At 45.7% G+C, this 14,323-nt stretch overlaps 1 protein-coding gene across 1 annotated transcript in view; it reads right to left on the reverse strand.

Annotated features, from left to right (window-relative positions):
• VAT1L (vesicle amine transport 1 like) overlaps window positions 1-14,323 on the reverse strand; it is a 164,841-nt gene that overhangs the window by 140,752 nt on the left and 9,766 nt on the right. The window lies entirely within an intron of this gene.

The following is a 14,323-nucleotide window of genomic DNA, read 5'->3' on the forward strand; positions in this document are numbered from 1 at the left end:
ATTACTTTTAAATTAATAATATCATCATTAAAATATGTCAAAGTCTAGCCTGGCCAGTATGGCTCAGTGGATTGAGCACTGTCCCATGGATTGAGAGGTCCTGGTTCGATTCCCGGTCAGGGCACATGCCTGGGTTGTAGGCTCAATCCCCAATACGGGGTGTGCAGGAGGCAGCTGGTTGCTATCTCTCTCTCACATTGATGTTTCTATGTCTCTTTAAAAAATCCATAAAAACATTTAAAAAATATGTCAAAGTCATCACCTTGGAAAACCATATACTCAATTCTAATGATGCTCCAAACTATATAAATATTTTAAGAGCTACAGTTGGGAATTGCATTTAACACCCATTTATACTAATCAAATGAGAAAACATATCCCATTAAACATGTATTTTTTTTCTGCCCAATGTGGTTTTCATAGACTTCCTGGTTTTATAAACCACCCTCTAAGAAAGACTCAGGTTATAGACACCAAACTCCTGGGCCTGACCCAAAGCCCATTAACATCTGACCACAGCATCTCTTCCAAGCAAGGCAACTAGAACTATTTCTTAAACACAGTTTACTGACTTCTTTCTTGGCCTCTTTGGAGCCAAGGAAGCATCTAACTCCACCTGCTCTCAACTCATCAGTTTCATCCATAGAGAATGGATATTAACGAGGGGAGCACTTCCTGGAAAGGTGTGTTCAAGAACCACCATCTGCTGAGGATTTCCTGCCCACAGCTCCGGCAGGCTTCACCTGCTGCCCCCTGGAGTGCCCCTGACGTCTGCCCTCCGTGAAGGCAGCTGTGCGCCTCCTATTTCTCTGCCTCCAGAACATCTGCTGAATGAAGGAATATTCCTGAATATTCAAAAATCTGTGCTTCCAGGGTGCATACTAACTCTTTTTCAACAGCGGCCCCAGGATGCTCAGAGAAGTGGAAACATTTCTGAAGCACGTGTGTAGACTTCCAAAGGTCCAACTTTGAAGGTTGATCGTCGTTAGGGTCATTTATGAACCAAAATGTTCTCCGAGAACATGGCCAGTTTCTAAGGAGCTTGGGGAGTTCTGGGCACAAACCCCAGTTCCATCACTTCCACCCGTGTAACCTTGGAGAAGTTACTTAATCTCTCTAAGCCTCAGTTTCCCCATCTGTAAAATGGAGTTTATGGTAGTACCTGCCTCACAGAGTTGCGGGGAAAATAAATGAGTTAAGCACTTACATGGGGTGCCACCTATATAGTAAGTGCTCAATAAATGTTAGCCTTTAAATTTGCAACCTCTGTTAAGAAGGCAGAGGTATGTAATACATTTTAGGAAGACTCTGTTAAACAAGGATTAAAAATAGATTCAGAGCTGAAATAGAAAAACTTCAGCTGTCTATAAGCTTCACTTCTGTGAAATAGCCCATTTCCGACACAACCAAATAAATAAAGCATCACTGTATCACAATAAAAGGAATTTCTGTGTCCCAAATCAAACACTCCATCTCAGCTCACTGTTTTCCTTTGTATGAAAACCTGTGACTTCTCCAGACCCCGATGGAAAAATGCTGAAGAAGTTACTTGACGCCCCTGGAGAAGGGGGCATCCTAGATGCTCAGGACGCTGTTCAGTACGGCTGCCTTTATTTATTTAAAAAAAATTTTTTTTTATCCTCACCCGAGGACACTTTTGCATTTATCTTCAGATAGAGCAGGAAGGAGTGAGAGAGAGGAACATCGATGTGAGAGAGACACATCGAGTGGTTGCTACCTGCACGACCCCAACTGTGGCCGGGGACAAACTGCAACCGAGGTACGTGCCATTAGTGGGAACCGAACCCAGGACTCTCCAGTCCGTGGGCCGACGCTCTAACCGCTGAGCCAAACCGGCCAGGGCTATAGGGCTGCCTTTAATCTCCATCCATCGTGAAATGTGCACGGTGATGGTAAACCGAGAGCCAGCTACCCAACCCCAGTGAGAAGGACCAAGACTGACTATGAAATCCTATAGCATCCCATTTCCTCAAGGAGGTGTGATTCCATCAGGGTTATGGAGGATGCCACCTGTCTTCAGGAAAAACATGTGAAGCAGGCATATCCTGGGGGACAGGGAATGAGTCAGCGTTGTTGATCTCGGCACGAAGGAGAGGTGGACAGTTGTTAACGGAGCACCTTTACATGTTACGCCAGACGTGTTTCATGGTGCCTGCCCACACGCCTCCTGCTGAGAGGGACACAGCGAGCATTTACTGAGGGTTTCATTTGTGGCAGGAACTGTGTTAAGTGCTTTACTTTTGTTATTTAAAACTCATCAATACTCCTATGAGGTGGGAACTATCATACCCATTCTTCAGGTGAGGAAACTGAGACTCGGCAAGATTAAGTAACTTGCTTAAGGTCGCAGCTTTAGAAACTGTTAAAATTCAAGGGTTAGAATTCAAGCAAATTCTGGAACCCGAGCTATTACACATGACCTAGAGCTCTTTATGGAAACTTGACCCACGGCCCTTCCTGAAGAGGCACACCCAAGATGCCATGTTTATGACCTACTCTCTTTGACAGGGGACCACACCAGCGGTGGGCCCGGTGTTGGAGGAGCAGCCACTCATACTCTAGGCAGGAACCCATTGTTTCACATCAGTTAAAGGAGCTGGACACTGGCTCAAACACCATGAATTGGGGAACGTGCAGCGAGTGAACAACTTAGTACCAGAAAGGGTGTCGAAAGGTAGAACCGAGCTTGAGAGACCTAGGCGACCTGCGCTTTGGGGAAGCATAAGTGAAAAAGTCAGTAGGTAGGAGGATGGCAACAAAAGAAAAAACATGAAGAGCAGTAGCGTCAACCCAACAGTCTACACCAGGATCAGCCTCACAGTCTTCACTGCTGTGACCAAGGATGGGAGGGTCCAGTCTTCAGGTGGTGAGGCCCAGCCCCAGTGTGCCTCCTGCTCTCTGAGGTCCAAGAGTTTTGTTTCTTTTTGGTTTTTGTTGTTACTTCACATGTCTTTATAATAGAACCTGTTGGTTTTGGTTATGTGTGCGGTCTCTGTCTCATAAAACCAAAAGATACAAACTAAAACAAAGACCACAATAAATAACCCTACATCTTACCGACTAGACGGTCATTACTGACCTCACTGTGTTTTCAGACAAAACCAGTAACATTGTTGAGAGATAAGTTATTTGCCCATGGCCACAGACATGGGAAGCCATGGACTTAAACTCCTGGGTCCATCTGAAACTTTTCTTTTCCGCCACAACAGGAAGAAAACATGCAGATCAAGCTACACACATCTTCATAATTACGGTTTCCAGTATTCTCTAAGATAATTTCATTTTCACCTGGAAATTTGGGGGGGCTGGCAAACAACTGCCTGATGACTCAGACCCAAACAGGGGGTGACAGTAAGATGTCTCTCCTGGGTAATTTTTATATGACTTTAAACATTTAAGATCATTGCAACAATAAAACAGTGCTAGAAAGTACTTGACATAATGTTCTGCTAGGTAATCCTATATTTTCAAACACTGGTATAATTTTACTAAATAAGACTTTTTTTTTCCCTTCCTCTCCCTACTAAATTATTAGTCAAAGGCTAGGCTTGAAGGGTTATTACCGGGACATAGCCTCCTGAAGGAATGGAGGCAGAGGTTTGAGATAAGGACCCTAAAAAACTCCAATCACAGGATGAGGGATTTGATAGAAGATACAGGGACATTTGGGGTTAAATAGTAACACTCTTACATTTGCTTAGCGCAGTGCAGTTTACTGTGTGCTTTCAAACACACCTCATTAAACCTTGTAACAATCCCCCAAAGATAAGAATTGCAGCTATTATTGTTCCCATAAATAGATGTGAACATTGAGACTCAGATCAGAAAGCTAACTTGTTGAAGACAATATGATTAGTACATGGCAGGCAGAACTGATACTTGAATTAAGGTCTTTAAACTCCTTGCTCAGCCCAGCCAGTGTGGCTCAGTGCTTGAGCGTTGACCCATGCACTAAGAGGTCGCCAGTTCAATTCCTGGTGAGGGCACATGCCCAGGCTATGGCCCAATCCCCAGTGTGGGGCATGCAGGAAGTGGCCAATCCGTGTTCTCTCTCATCAATGTTTCTCTCTCTCTCCTTCTCCCTTTCTCTCTCTCTAAAATCAGTAATGGAAAAAAAAATAAAAAATAAACTCCTTTGCTCATGGTATATCCTATGACACCATGACATCTCAAATGCAAATAAACTAAATGTTACTGAAATCAATACTTTCAAGATTCGGGGACAATAAGACTAAAAGGAAATGGTGAAAGCAAACAGATGCAGGGTTCTTGGGTTCCTGAGTCATTGTCATCTGTGAGCTGTGGGGTCTTGGCTGAGTCTCTGAAGTCCTCCCAGCTCGCCTACTCTGGTCACTTGATGGTCCTTTATTCTGTGAGCTCCGTTCAAAATACTATCGAAATCAAAGCTTATACAGAGAGGGAGAGATGCTTGGTGGTCTTGGGAGAAGATACTAACTTGGGATACTTATATTCTATCCAGAAGCTAAACTAAGGCAAGCTGGCCTTGGCCTCCATATTTTCTGTTATCTAAAAGTGATGGATGTCAACACTGTAAAGCTTCTGGGTTGTTTATCTGTCTTCATTTTGTGTTCTACTGGAGTCTTCTAGGTTTCTAGTAGAGTTAGTCTGCTAGAGTCTACTGGAGAGATTGTCTCCCATGATAAGGATGCTATGTGTTAGGTCTAAGGTATGAACCAGTTCAATCTCCATTTTGTGTGAGAGGATGGTGAGGCCTAGAGAAGACAAAACACCTTGTGCGGGTGCACCTGGGATATAAGCCCTTTTCATTTAACATACAAGCTTGAATTTTTGACTGCTAAATTGGCTTTCTATCATCCATGATAGGCTATTGCGTATTCTCCCCAAAGTTGTGTTTTGGGATCTGTTCATTTCTTTTGGATATGATAGTCATATCAAAGAAGACACAAATGATTTCTTAAAGGATACCAGTAAGTGGGTGACAGAAGAATCAGCCCAGCTATAGTATTTTTTTTTTAATGTTTTTTTCTTTATTGATTTTAGAGAGAGAGGAAAGGAGAGGGAGAAAGAGATAGCAACATCGATGAGAAAGAACATCGATTGGCCGCCTCCTGCATGCCCCCCACTGGGGATTGGGCCCACAACCTGGGCATGTGCCCTGACTGGGAATCGAACTGGTGACCTCTTGGTACATGGGTCGATGCTCATCCACTGAGCCATACCAGCTGGGCTAGTTCACTAATTTTACAATTTGAGGTACAGTTGAGCTAAAACAGTTAAGCAAAGAAGAGATAAGAGGATAAACAGGGTCCCTTGTCTTTTATTATCCAACTGAGTGGAGGGCAGGGGCGGGTCATATGAAAGGATTTTAGATCTCTTGCCGTCTTGTTCCTCCCTCAGGTTGCAGGTATCTTCAGCAGTGACCATGGGAATCCACACAATGTCAGACCATTGTACAAAAAAACAGAGTGAGGGGAATCTCCCTCTTCAAGCAGCCTACTTCTGTATTGATGCAGATCAACAGAGCCCCATCGTATATTTTGATCTCACTCTCAATAGAAATCCCAAGTCTTGCCCCATCATTGCTTCATTTAAGAGATCAATGGCCCAAAAGACAGCCTTCAGAAATCTATTGTTTTACTTCCTAAAAGGGTATTGTTGAGCATATCATTTGTTACACGACATATGTGCTTCTTCATAAAGACGAAGGACTTTTCTTCGAATCTCACACAAGGATTTGTTGTATGAATCTTATAGGCCCAGCACAGTGTATAAACTGATTACATTTCCTTTTTTTTTTTTTTTGCATTGATTTTTAGGAAGCTCTGAGTCAAATTTGTAGCCCCCCCCCCCCAAATTTCAGGGCTTTAGTCATTCATTCTTCATGTTATCCTAACACTCAACTTCCTCTTTACTTTCTGAATACTTTGGAGTTTCCATTTTAAAAAATCTTGAACTCTATTACAGTGGTTCTCAAATTGTATTGTGCATCAGAATTCCCAGGAGGGTCTATTAAAACACAGATTGTCGGGCCCCATCCCTGAGTTCCTGACTCATTAGGTCTGGGGTGAGATCCAAGAATTTGCATTGCTAACAAGTTTCCAGGTGATGCTGCTGCTGGTGGTCTGGGGACCACACGTATGGAATCACTGCTGTATCATTTCTTTGTAAGCTATTTCATATCCATGCTGGAGTGAGGCTAGCTCAAAATTAATAGACGATTATCAAGTAAATAAGAAAATGAAGAGCTCTCTCATGTCCTCCAGGGCAGCTGAATGTTTTTATCGCAGTCCAAAGGACGATACGAACCTTTATTACGTGTGGTCTTATTAGATTGGGTTCATCATTCCAGTTTGCTTGGCTCTTTCATCCTTGGCTCTTCCTCTGGGCTTTGTATCCTTTGAAAATGTAGTTATCCGGCCATTGACACCTATGTCCCAATTGCTAATAAACATATTGCATGGGATGTCACAGTCCTGGTTACCTAGGGAGTTTGTGAAGACCATGAAGATGTCTCGGAGGGGAATTAAAACACAGGACTAGCTGACAGGTTTTTATTTTCTTCAAATCAGGAGCTCTTGTGATTCTATGAACTATGTCTAAGACACTTTGAATTTATCTGTAACAAGTTCTCATAAGTCCGTGAGGCCTCACTCTTTGTGGGTGATGGCAGTTAATTGCACCCCCCCATTAGCAGCAATTGCTGACCACATGGGGTGCAGCCTAACTGAACCTCTAGAACAATCAATTTTCTGCATTTTTGTCTGGATCATCATGGTGTTTATTTTATTCTTATTCTTTTTATTCTTATTCTCCCCACCCCCCCAAATGTGCACATTCTGGCCCCAACTCTGAGAGTCTCTTCGGCCCAGACATGCACTCTCTCAGGCCATGGGATTGAGAAAGGCCACTTTCATCGCCCGGCGTCAGCTCTGCCTACGAAGAAGAATGTCCAAGAAGAGACGGGCCATTTCTCACACTGTGCGAGGGGCTTCTAGGAAGCTAGCAGATATCTAGAAACCTCCATTCTAATTTCTCTGAGATGGGCCATGGGGAGGAGAGAAATGATCTGTGGCTAGTAATTGTTATAGAAACATTTATGGAGTGCTTCATGGTAAGTGCTTTATAAGAATGATATCATTTCATTTTTAAAACAACCATAATGATGCTAAGAGATACCTTAGTATCCATATTTACAGAGAACAAAATCCACATGTACAGAGAACGAAACGAGGCACATGGAGGATCACAAAGCCAAGGGGTGAGAAGAAGTGATTTGACTCTAGAGGCTTTGCTCTTGATGACTGTACCCTGCTTTCCTGTTGGGAGACCATCATGCAGCTCTCCCAGTTACTCCTCTGTCACTTTGGACACTTGCTGTACACTGGACATAGATTAGGTACTGTTATCCAAGTTAACAGAGGCTCAAAACTCTCATGGGGAATAGAATCATAAAAGCTAATTACAAGGCTGTGGTGAGTGGTTTTACACAATTGTAGGCAGAAGGCTCACACAGCTACCAGAACATGTGCGAACACACAGGAAACCCACGAGGTCAAAACATTGACCCCCCAGAAAGGTTTCCCCAAAGAATTGGCGTAGTGTTCCAACTCAACCAAGGCCAAATGTAATTCTTAGCTTTAGCTTTCTGGCTCCTCCTAAGGTAGGCTGCTAGACCTCCTTGATTCTTAATTTTGTCTCAAAAATGTAATAGTAACACATTCACTCCGTGGGGTGTCAGTGTGGATTGCATGTGACAGAACATGTAAAACTGAGTGCCTCACACACTGTAAGCACTCCATATGTGTGAGTTGTGATCACTGTCATCACCGTCACCATTATCATCACCACCATCACCCCCATTACCATCACCTCCATCACCATCATCATCATCATCACCACCACCACCCCCTCCATCACCATCATCATCATCACCACCATCACACGAAGAAGGTGTCATAGGTCAGGTTCCCTGGGAAGCGGACTCTGAGACTGGGATTTGCATGCAGAAGATCTCACAGGGAGGGCTCCAGTGTGACGGACTCTGGATTGGGTAGGGAGAGAAGTTGAACACTGATGTAGTAGTAAAATGGATTCAATTGATCCAGAGAAAACTTCAGAGCCACGATGGTCCCTCAAGTCATCATGAATCCAAGCAAGAGGACTGGACCTTTGCACCCTTCTATCAGCTAGTCATCAGATGAGAGCTGCCTGCGGGGCAGTGGGTGCAACCTTGGGCAGGGAGGAAAGTTCCCCAGGAGAGATGCAGCCACCAGCCCTCAGCAGCCATCAATCCCAGGAGCTGGGAGAAAGAACGCCTGGGTCCCCAAAGGCTACTCCGAGTGGTGTACGCAGTGTCCACAAGAAGGGGGGTATGGTCTCCCTTTCAGGGTTTCATTCCCTTGTGGTCACAGAGCACTCGTAACTGACGGTGACTCCTTTGCACAGTAGTCCCTGAGGAGGGAAGGTTGAGGGGATCTTATCACTAACGCTGGGAAGGCAGAAAAACAGTGAGATCTTTAATGTGGGGCCTGAAAGAATGAGAGGAAGGGAAACAGAGGAACGGAAGAACTCAGCTAATCAAGAACGGATGGAGACTAAGAAAAAAGAGAAGGGTAAAGGCAGGTGAACTGGCCACATGCAGGCAGGAGTAGATCTGAAATGTGGTCACCACAAAAGAAACGGTCATTGTGATGGGACGGAGGGGGTAGATAACACCACGGTGGTAACCAATTTGCGATTTTTAAATGTATCAAATCAACACCCGGTGCCCTTGACACTTACATGCTGTCATATGTCAGTTGTGTCTCAACGTTGGGGAAAAAAAGAAGGGCTTTTTACAGGGTTTTTGTAAACAATTTTCAGTCATTAAAAAAAAATCCATGCAGGATTGATAAATTGCTTGGGAAAATCCATGAAAAATCCTAGCTCAGGGCGTCCCATGTGTCTCGGGGAAGTCAGAGACCACAGAATGCTGGAGGAGACCTGGACATCAGGACAACACTGTCGAATTCCAAAGGGGAAATTTGAGATTCCTTTGCTTGGTGAGCACCCACCACCCAGCGTCCACGGCGGCCTCGGTGGAGGGCCTCATGTGAGGCTTTGCTCTGAGAACAGGCGCACGGAGGGTGAGCCCATCTTCATCCTCCTCTGATGCGTTCCTCAGAGCATCGGACTCCAAATCCAAGTGGGGGCAGAGAAGCAATGCTCGAGTTGTTCCCTCATTTCCCCAGAAGTGGGGTTTGCCTTTTTGTTTGTTCCTCTGGGGATAGCTTGAAAATGACTAAAACAATAGGCCTTGATCTCAAAAGACCTTGATCCTCTTTTCCTTTTTGGTTTTGTTTAAGCACCTGCTTTGTTATCTCAAGACTGTGAGACCAGACTGATACAAATCTGCAACTCATTGTCTATGGCAAGGACACCTTGTATGCAAATCCCAAATGGCATGTTTCATTTGAGAACAGCCAGAATTGTCCTGGAGGGACCACTATTGTTAGGCTAACAGACCACTGCTGCCACATGAGACACATGAAGTTCCCTGACACGTTCCATGTTTTTCATAACCTACCCCATTACTTATTAAGTAAATAATGTTTATTGTTGACCCACCGGATCCTCTGTTCATGAAATCTGGATGGATGATGAGGGCTACAGCTTGGGTTATAGTTGCACAAGTCTCTTTTATTACCTCTGCGAGAGGAAATATATTCAGATCCTATGTCTAAATTAGTATTCAAAACACGCTTCAGTAGTATTTCAAACACGGAACAAGATGGCCAAGGAAACAGATTGAGAATCTAAATACCAAGAGCTGGTTTTCAACAGAAACTGAAAAGCATGGTACAAACGGGTCCAAAACAAGTTTTCCTTGATTCCCAGACTGACCCCTTGCTTTTTTGGACCTAGAGCCATTTATTCATTCTCAGCCTATCCTAGGGACACAGCAGTTATTTGTTCCTAAGAAGGTTCCTGAAAAACTTAAAACCTCTATGCTCCATGTTAGATGTTGACTAAGTCATTGACTTCTAATTGGTGCCTGGCAGGGATTGGTTATGTAGAACATTCAATCTACTTCTATTTAAATTCATCAGACCCATCCGGTCGGTGTGGCTCAGTGGTTGAGCATCGATCCATACACCAAGAGGTCGAAGGTTCGATTCCTGATCAGGGCACATGCCCAGGTTGTGGGCCTGATTCCCAGTGGGGGGCATGCAGCAGGTGGCCAATCGATGTTCTCTCTCATTGATGTTTCTATCTCTCTCTTCCTTCTCACTTCCTCTCTCTAAAGTCAATTAAAAGTTTTTTTAAAATAAAATAAAATAAAAATAAATTCATCAGACCCTCCAGGTTGTGGGGCGTGGCTTGGCACACATGTTACTACAGCAACAAGGACAATTCTGCTTCCCAGGAGTTCAGAGATAAACAAATAAATGAGTACACCATGTGGCAATTCCCCACAGGAGGTGGCCCAAGGGTCATAGTAGCACCCAAAGGGCAGTTACTTGCTCATTTTGCAGGAATCATGGAGGTTTCCACAGGAAGGCATCATGTAGGAATGGGTGTGTCCTCTGCTTGGTCCCCCACCTCTCCAGCCCCACCCTCCTCTCCACACAGGGGAAAAGGCAGCATCAGACAGCGGAAGGTGGAGAAACAGGCCATTTTTACTATAACGTGACGGTTATCTTGTCATTGCTGCTGATAAAAACAGCATTTAGTAAAACAGTTGTTTTGATAGGAAAAATGGGGTGAAGACTAGGCAGCGTTGTCTAACATCCTTCGGGGATGGACATGTTGTGTATGTGTTTGCTGTCCAACACGGCGCCCACTAGCGCACGTGGTCACAGAACATTTGCAATGGGACTGAGGGACTGCACTTTTCATTTCAGTGAACTGGTATTTAAATTGCATTCACCTGCCCTGGCCGGTTTGGCTCAACGGTTAGAGCATCCACCCGCGGTCCAGAGAGACCTGGGTTTGGGTTCCTGCTAAGGGCACGTACCTCAGTTGCAGTTTGTCCCCGCCCTGGTTGGGGTCGTGTGGGTGGCAACCAGTCGATGTGTCTCTCTCACGTCATTGTTTCTTTCTCTCTTTCATAAATAAATAAATAAATAAATAAATAAATAAATAAATAAATAAATAAATTTAATCCACCTACGAAGGAGGCAGTTGCAGCATCATGACCCTACAGTCTTCCCCATGCACTATGAGCAGCTCCAAGCCAGAGTGTTTTAAAACCCAGTCTCCAGTGTTCACAGCTGAGCGCATCCCAGTCTTGCAAACAACGGCTCCGCCCCGGCAGGTGGACCGAGGACAACATGTAGGAGTGGTTCAAGCGCGTCCCTGCTTCTTGCTACAGGGAATGACCTCTTAGCCACTCGGCTGGCGGCTTTGTGTGCTGCTGGCGGTGATAAGGGGGAGAAGGAAGATCAAAGACCTGCTTGATGGATGTGCTTTGGGAAGAGCAAAGATTTACTTCTGAACGATAAAAGAATGGTTGTGAAAGGTTAGCAGAGAGGGATGCAAAAGACAAGAGGTGGCAGGGCAGCGGTGGAGACTTGGGGAGACTTGGGGAGCACAGCAGAAAGTCTAGAGGTAACAGCAGGCACTGGGGAGGTGTAAATGGAAAGAGAATATTTTTGAGAAGTGTTTCTCCGTAGCATGAATGGATGGATTTCTTTTGTGTTTTCTAAAGGACTACGCAGAATTTGACAGTGCTTTTTCAAGTATGTTGGAAGTTGGGCTTCTGTTCAAGAGCCAATGAACCCGGCTACATCAAGGACACAGAAGGGGGCGGGGGAGAATAGGGAAAGAACAAAACATGTCAAGAGAACACAAGGAAGAAGTGGAGTCCCCCAGAAGTGTTGCTGGCCGAGGGCAGAGCCGGCTGACGCTCCCAGGGGAGGAGAGGGTGAAAACGGCCTCTGCTCTTTCCCCCATGAAGCAGCAGTCCGCAGGCATCGCCCGTCCGCTCTGTGGTCAGACAGGGAAGGTTCTCAAGGATCTGAAGGCAGATAAACCTGAAAGCACCGTTTAGGGAAGGGGGTGCGAGGCTAGCTGTATTACACGTCCCTGGTTCCGGTTCTGGCTGCCAAATGTTGAGTCAGAGTTCATTACAAGGTCCCTGATTGGAACAATCGTAGCAGGTTTAGCCAGGAGGATCAAGAGGATCCAATCACAGATTCACTCAGATAAATCACAGGAACGGTGGGTTTAATAGCATCTCATTAGCTGATTGAACTAGATGTAGCGTAGATAAATGAAAAGCAATTCTTTCTAATCTTAGACAAGGGATCTTCTTCTTCTTCTTGTTTTTTTTTTAAAGGATGTCTGTAACTTGATGGATAGTCTATTTAAAGAAGCACGTACTGTGTTGGAGGAGGGGAGGGAGCGTGTAGTGTAGTTTGAAAGTCTCATCAGTGTTCACTGTAGAATTCAGACCGGCTCAGCCAGGGGGCCGCCCCATCAGATATATCTATTCGCAGGAAGGGTTCATAAGCCTTGGGGGGGGGGGAGGAAAAACAAAACTCATCCTAAGGGAAATGTGAGTTGCAGAAAACACGCCTGGATGGAGAAACCTGTGGCAATATGGGAGGAAGGCTTGATTCTTAGTGTGGTATGTGACCCCTCTCGGGTTGCCCTTCAACCCAGGGGCTGTGTCCAGTCCAGAGCAGTAGAAGGTGGGTGTCAAGTGAGCCAAGACAGTGTGGGACCTGGGCCTAGAGAGAGACAAACCCTGGCTCCCATACGCTCTCTGCCTTAGTTGTGTGGCCTGGAACAAGCTCCCTCGCCCATTTGATCCTGTTTCTTCAGCTGTAAAAGGTTTGGTGTCATAGAAATTCCCCTAGAACTCAACCCAGTACCTGTGGCACACAGAAAGTACTCAGCAAAGGTCATTATGGTAATAATGATGATAAATAATTAATGCCAAGAGTGTCATTATTATTCACTCCTCACAACAGGCCTATTAAATATAGGCAGCATATGTTGCTTTGTAACCCGTGTTGGGTGGAAAAGGGGCCACAGCCCAGGCAGAGGGCCAGACCCCACCTGGAGTGGAGAGGAAATGGGAACGATGTTCATGGCTCCAGTGTAAGGCAGGAGGGACAGAGCAGAGCACCGGGGGGGGGGGGGGGGGGGGGGGGGTGGTCATAGTCAACGGGTCAGAGTCAGCTGGGGAACTGGGGGACTGTTCTGAGGGTCAGAGTCAGCAGGGGAACCGGGGGACTGTTCTGAGGGTCAGAGTCAGCGGGGGAACCGGGGGACTGTTCTGAGGGTCAGAGTCAGCAGGAGAACCGGGGGACTGTTCTGAGGGTCAGAGTCAGCGGGGGAACCGGGGGACTGTTCTGAGGGTCAGAGTCAGCGGGGGAACCGGGAGACTGTTCTGAGGGTCAGAGTCAGCTGGGGAACCGGGAGACTGTTCTGAGGGTCAGTCAGCGGGGGAACCGGGGGACTGTTCTGAGGGTCAGTCAGCGGGGGAACCGGGGGACTGTTCTGAGGGTCACAGTCAGCGGGGGAACCGGGGGACTGTTCTGAATGCCTGGGCAACAGCCCCTAGGAAACCCTTGCAACTCTTGGGAGGTATTCAAGGGTGGGGTGGGGGGGTCCTGGTACGGACAAAGTACCAGTCTCCCGGTACGTACAAAGAAAGATAGGGACAGAGCCATGGATATACTGTTTGTTTTAAAATTGTTTGCCCCCAATAATTGGAAGTACTTATTTATTTTCAAGTTTTATTGAGATATAATTGACACTGTATTAGGTTCAAGTGTACAACATAATGATTTTAATATACGCATATATTGCCAAATGGTTACCACGACAAGTTTTTAGTTAAGCGGTGTTTGAACCCGGGCTGGCGGGCCCGGTTCCCAGGTGTACGAGCCTAGAGGAATACTTGGGCAAATGCTCTGGGAATAACAGCCATCAGAACCCCACAGCGGGTTCTCTCCAAGAGCCCTGGCCTCCCGCACTCGATGGAGCCGATGTGGATAAGGAGAAAATTACAGAGCATCTTGAGAAGTCAGAAACCCACATTTCCCAGCCTAGGGAAGCAGTTATTAGAGATGAACGCGGAGTTTCGAGAGAACACACTGTGTAAAGGAGAGCTGAATCTCCCTGAAAACACAGCTCTTTTGGTGTTAAGTTTCTCCTAAAAGACCTGCACGCCAGAGAGATTTAGATCTCTTATCAGAGAAAGCTGAGCCGACAGAGGGGAGCTGGAAGCCACCTGGCTTGGAATGGCCACTGTTTCCATAAGAAAGCCACATTTACAAGTGACACCTCTGCAAAAATGTACGCCTAACATTTTGGAAAATGTCAGTAA

Source organism: Molossus molossus, unplaced genomic scaffold, assembly GCF_014108415.1.
Source record: "Molossus molossus isolate mMolMol1 unplaced genomic scaffold, mMolMol1.p scaffold_m16_p_21, whole genome shotgun sequence".
In the NCBI taxonomy this organism is placed as follows: domain Eukaryota; kingdom Metazoa; phylum Chordata; class Mammalia; order Chiroptera; family Molossidae; genus Molossus; species Molossus molossus.